Consider the following 6000-nt stretch of genomic DNA (forward strand, 5'->3'; position numbering starts at 1 on the left):
TGATCGTCACGGCCTCAGAGCTCACCTCTGAGTGCAGAGGAGAGAGCATGGGGCGGCCTTGCCGTGACCCCAGCTCTCTTGCTCCAGCTGTGGGACCTCCGACAAACAACGGGAGCCTTTACAGGGTTCTCATTCATCCAGTGAACCTTGCAATTATAATGGAATATGTTACAAAGAACTTAAGGGAGCCCTTGCCTTGCAGTGGTTGCTTGAAACAAGGCGGCCATCATGACGGTTGTTTTACATGTGGATCCCCTGCTCCCTCACCCACTGCTTCCCCACACAGAGGACAGAGGCAGCCGCTGCTGCCTTATCCTTCTCTTCCTTTCCTTCCTTTCTATCCATGAGCGGGACAGAAACCACGAAAGAATGTCCCTGCTTCACTAAATAGCCAAACACACAATTCTAGGCGGTATTTCAGGTGGGGGGTGCTTTCAGTAAAGCTTCGGACAGGGAGGGGTTCCCAGCCTCCCAGTCTCCTCCTTCAGGAATGGCTGGGTGGGGTGGGGCTGTTTTCCAGGCTGAAATAACAGAGGCCCGCCCTTGCTGCTCAGACCCCAGGATTCTCCCTACAGAGCTTGGACGGGGCCAGCCAGGATTCCAGGCCCTGCCAGTTTGGTCATGAGAGTTGTTCCAACGCACTGTTCCGGGGAACGCAGGCCTGGAAAACAAAGCTGTGTTGCAAGAGTTCTTCATTCCTTGGTCACACACCATCAAGTTACTCATAAATTTAATGTAATTTGAGTTTTTCTCATGGATGAGTCACATGGCAAGAATACAAGAGAGTTGACCAAATCGAGCCAGGACTCCTATTTTCCAGACTTTATCTTTTCTTTCTCCCCTTTTTATAGATCATTTAACCCATAATCTTTATAAACAGAGACTAATAGAAGCAGAGAGATAGGGTTAGCTCCTTTATGCCAATCGTTCTCGAGGGCTTAGAAAGAGGCTTAATTAAAAAAAAAAAATACCCTTGGGGTGCCTGGGTGGCTCAGTCGGTTAAGCGTCTGCCTTCGGCTCAGGTCATGATCCCAGGTTCCTGGGATCAAGCCCCGTGTCAGGCTCCCTGCTCAGTAGGGAGTCTGCTTCTCCCTCTGCTCCTACGCCTGCTCTCCACACCTCGGCTTCTTCAGCCTGGGCACAGGTTTCTTTTTCTGGAAGCCTCTATCCAGCTAGTATATGAGCACGTATTTCCTTTATCTTGGAATATACAATGGAGGCCCCTTGAAGCATGGCAGGTTAGACTGGCCATGTCAAATTCACAGTATTGCCACCATTCCTGTGCTTTGCTCATGGCAGCCACTGTGAATGTCACACAGTACTCTTTCTGGTGCAGTCTGAACCCTTGTCAACCCAGTACTCTGGATGGCCACCAACAACCCATCAGTGTAGACATAAGGGATGAATTTTAGTCGCCATCCTGAAGGTCAGACTATTGTGTGAGCCTGGATATATAAAATGTGGTCAGCTACCTTAGGGTAGAGAATGACCTGTTCTCTCCTAAAACGTAAACCACCAGCTGCTTCTCACATAACGGTCGACCTAGAAAATTGTGTTAGAAGAGTTGGCACAATTGTTTTCTGAAGTTGTACGTTCCCAATGAGTTAGACCACTGTAACTCCAAAGATAATACAGGTCAATGAGGTATTACATTTCTGCGCAAAGCAAAGCTCATTCAGGCAGGAAGCAGACATCTGTTGTCATTTGGGATGATGATTGTTTAGAGTCCCCTCGAGGGGACACCTTTGTCCTCTGGCACCTTTTCCAGATTGAGGATGATCTGATGGAGCCTCTGGCAGGCAGAATTTCTCTTCCAGGGCTGAGCTTTCACAGGGGAAGAGTGAATGGGTGGACGAGAGAATGAGGGACAGGGAAAGGTGGGCGGGTCGAGGGCCTGGCCCTTTCCCTGCCCCTCCCAGTCGAGCAGGTGTTCCTTGCACCACAGCAGCTGTGGGTGATGGTAATGGGCTCAGTCCCAAGAGCCTACCAGATCATTCCCCAACCCTGACATTGCATGGAGGGGTCCACAGGTGCAAATTACCTGGACCTGTACTTCTCCCAGGTACAGACACCCCTGTACAAAGGGTCTCTTCTGGCTACCACAGCTCCTGCTCAGTACAGATGACTCTCTCCCGTGTTAAGGCGGTTTCCTTGATTGGGTAGCAGACACTGTCAGTCACCTGCCCAAAAGCCACACCTGCTCCCTTCCTGCTTCCTAACAGAATCCAAGTGTCAGAGAAGGATTCCAATGAGCCCAACCGATCATGGCAACCGCATGCTGCTTGTCGATGATTGGTTCATCAATCCAGGCTAAGCCACGCAGGGTACACTGTCTAGCGGGGCCATGTTCTGGGGTGAGCCATTTTTGAATAAACTTTTCCCACTATGCCTCATTCTTGCTTTGTTTTTCTTTCCCTTTCCATCCATGAGCAAGAAATGGCCACCAGAAAACCTGTTTCTGGTTGCCATGGGATGGTCAGCCCCTGTAGTAGCTGATAACCTAGTCTCAGGGTCTCAGAGGTTTGTTTAGAGTCTTTAAAATCTGTGGGAGCTCAGGGAACATCATGGAACCCAGCAGAGGTCAGGAAAGAATGTCTAAGAGAAACACTCTTTTCTACATGTCGTTTCTCCCCTAGTTACCTCATGCATAACTGCTTGCTCTCCAGTGGAGGAACCAGCAAAGGGAGATTAGGATGCTGGAAAGTTCCATCTTACTGAAGGAAACACACTAACTGTAAAGGGAAAAGTTTGCTCAACCCATGTGTTTGCCTTGCTGGCCTGTTCTATGTCCATGACCAGGCATTTCACGAAGGGGACCCTTTGTTGGAGAGGGCCCTGTTATCATGTGCTAGAAGATGTCAGTTCAGAGAAGCCCAGCATCCTGAGAGTGCTCAGCCCTTGTCCTCTTGTCCAGCCTGAAATCCTAGAGCATCCCCAGGGACTGGGCTTCAGTTCTCTTCCCATCTGACAGCCCATCTCCCTAAGAACTGTAAAATCGCAACAGCGAGATACTAATAGCTACTACTTATTAAGAGCTACACATTAGTTATGTGTTCGCATGGGCCTTCTCTACCCCTTAAGTGATACTGCAGAGGACATGGAATGGTGCCCACTTTACAGACAGGGAAAACTGAGGCCTGTAGACACAGAGTAGTTCACCTCAGGAGCACACACTTAGTAAGAGGTAGAGCTCAGAGCCCACCAGCGGCTGGTCGGTCTATAAGTAGCACCCTCTTTCACTGGGGGGCACCTCCTCCCATGGTGCCAGAGCCCACCCTTGCCTGCCAGCCCACCTCCCCCCTGCTCTTCACTGGAGTCTGACCAGGGGTGTGGGAAGGTGGAGAAGCCAGACTTGCTCAGTCAGCCAGCACCCCAGTTCTCAGACCCAGGAAGTGGGGGGCAGTGTCTTGAGCCACACACGTACCCCATAGCTGTGGGAACCGAGGGCCCCAGCACCATTTCATAGCTGAGGAAGCAGAATCCCAGAGATGGAAAAGGCCAGTTGTAAGTCACTCGGGACAGTGACTGGACAAGTTATTCAGCTCAGATGTTCTGCGCCCGCCCTGGTGATAGCATGGTCTCTTGGACACGTCTGGCCGGATCGGGTCCCAAGTTTAGACCAACTACCAGTAGATGCTGCCTCTACCCAACACCTGATGGTCCTGAGGGACAAATGCCACTCTGATTTAACTGAATGGGGACAACCAAAGGCTCACAAAATGGGCAGCTGTTGCATTTATCGCAACGCCTTGGTGACTCTAAGGAGAGGGACCCAGAGATGCTGTTCAGGTGTCCTGAAGCACACAGCCAAGTGTGAGAAGGTGTCCTTCTCGACCTTCACATCGGGGGCCCGTAGTGCAACTAATAATCTAGCATCTGGCTGATGTTTTCTAAGTTTTTATTCTGGGTCAGGTGCATGATGCAAGCTCGCTCATCTACACTCCGTCACAACAACCCTGTGAGAGTTGGAAGGGGCTGGCAGTGACATTTTGAAGATGGAAAAATTGACACTCGGAAAGACTGAGTGACTTACTTGAGGTCACCCAGCTTATAGGCACCTGAACCGGCTCTTGAATTCAGAGCTGCCAGAATCCAACACCCACATTCTTTATGTTTGTTCAGCCTCCCTGGCGCAGAAGTCTTTTCTCCTTGCAAACTCATGTTTTTTTCCTGGAAGCCAGAAACATCTGAATTATGATTAGAAAATCACCTTTCCATATTGATAAGCCTGGACTCCAGGTGCCCAGACTCCTCAGGTGAGCCTGATTCCACATGGAGGGGACACACAGAGTCTGGATACCCCAGGCGGTGGCTCTTGAGTGAATCCACAAAAAGTGTAGCGATTTTTGCCATGGACTTAATTGTGTTCCCCTAATTCATATGTTGAAGCCCTAACCCCCAATATGACTGTATTCGGAGATAAGGCCTTTAGAGAAATAATTAAGGCTAAATGAGGTTATAAAGGTAGGGCCCTAAGAAATACCTGGGAGCTCTTTCTCTCTCTCTCTGTTTCTGCCTCTCTCTCCCTCAATCTCTCTCTCTCTTTCAATCTCTCTCTCTGCCTTCACACTCCCAGAGAAGAGGCCAAGTGAGGACAGAGCCAGAAGGTGGCCGTCTACAAGCCAGGAAGAGAGGTCTCACCCGAAACCAGTCCCGACGGCACCTTGATCTTAGACTTGCAGTGTCCAGAACTGTGAGAAGAGAAGTGTCTGTTCAGGCTGACCCTGTGGCGGTTTGTCACAGCAGCCCAGGCAGACTAATAGAGAGGTTCCTGCACAGAGCCTCAAAGCCCACGTTCCAGCAAAATGCAGAGGTTAGAGCACAGCCTCTGAGGTCGGGGGGTCCCACATTCACCCAGGGACCTTGGGTTTTCTGTACTTCCACGAGCCTGTTTTGTAAGCCTGATAGGATGATTCACTGAAGCAACGCCTAGGAGTATCATGGTTGGTGGAGCATCTACGGATACTGTTAATGTCCTTGTGAGGTTAGCCTGACTCTGAAGGACCTGGCAGATGGTGGTTTGTTTTTGTTTTTAATCAGTCAGGGCTACGTGGGCTCAGTTGCTCTGGGTCCTTCCAGCTGTGGTCCAGCGGTTCCCAAGCACACCCTTCCTGACTCCAGGGCCCCTTTAAGTCCACGGGAGCACATGGCTTATTTTCAGTATATCACGAAGTGTGTGGACGTCACCTGCTGGCTCACAATGACGCCACAGGACTAACCAACACATCAGGTTCCTTTGCTTTTGGCTGGAATTAAACTCACCATGGAGACGCTGCTTATCTCTAGATGACCAGAAGCTGAGATCAACAGATACGCATGTGCTTGGTTTCTAAGAAAATGGGGGCATAAAATCATTATTATCTTACCATGGGCTCCACGGGATCCGTGGCGAGAAAAGAAGAGGAATCCCAGCGGGTGAGAAGGTGAGGAGCCCGGGCTGAAACCTGCGCGGGGGCAGCGCGTTTCCCCAACCTCCGCCCGGCCCCGTGCGTCGGCCTGGACAGCCGGCTTGCTCTTCTGACGATTCCAGACGGCTTAAATATATAACATTCCTCTGCTTCACTGCCCCGAGTCACCCACACCCGAGGCCCCTGAGGAGCGCGGGGAAGCCCTGCACACGCTCCTCACACCTGCCGCCGGGCACGCGCACGCGCACGCCGCACGCGGGGAGGACTCGACGCCGCGCGCTCCCGGGCGCTACGTGTGCACTGGGCGGGGCCGGGCAGGGCCTCGGGGGCCGCGCGCCTGCGCCGCTGCTTCTGGGGCGGGCGAGACGGAGTCGTCCGGCGGGGCGTGTTGATTAACCCGATGTGGCACATTGAGCGGCCTCGGGAAAGGCTCCGGCGTGGGTGTCGGCATCACTTCATGTCACGGATACCGCAGTAGCAGCTTCGGATGCAAACACAGCCCGGAAGGAAGAGACCGAGGACTGCGGCCGGCAGGGTCACGAAGCACGGGAAGTCCGCAGCCCTGCAGTCATCAGGCTTCCGAGGCTTTGGC

General features: G+C 52.0%; 1 long non-coding RNA gene across 4 annotated transcripts in view; it reads right to left on the reverse strand.

Annotated features, from left to right (window-relative positions):
- The window catches only part of LOC118550292 (uncharacterized), a 40828-nt gene extending 35184 nt beyond the window's left edge, over positions 1-5644 (reverse strand). For all 4 annotated transcript variants that reach the window (XR_004924479.2, XR_004924477.2, XR_013440887.1 and 1 more), the window contains exon 1: positions 5367-5644. This is a non-coding gene — a long non-coding RNA (uncharacterized LOC118550292). The remainder of the gene's footprint in view (positions 1-5366) is intronic.
- Positions 5645-6000: the final 356 nt, after the last annotated feature.

The sequence above is a fragment of the Halichoerus grypus genome, chromosome 9 (genome assembly GCF_964656455.1).
Source record: "Halichoerus grypus chromosome 9, mHalGry1.hap1.1, whole genome shotgun sequence".
Lineage (NCBI taxonomy): Eukaryota > Metazoa > Chordata > Mammalia > Carnivora > Phocidae > Halichoerus > Halichoerus grypus.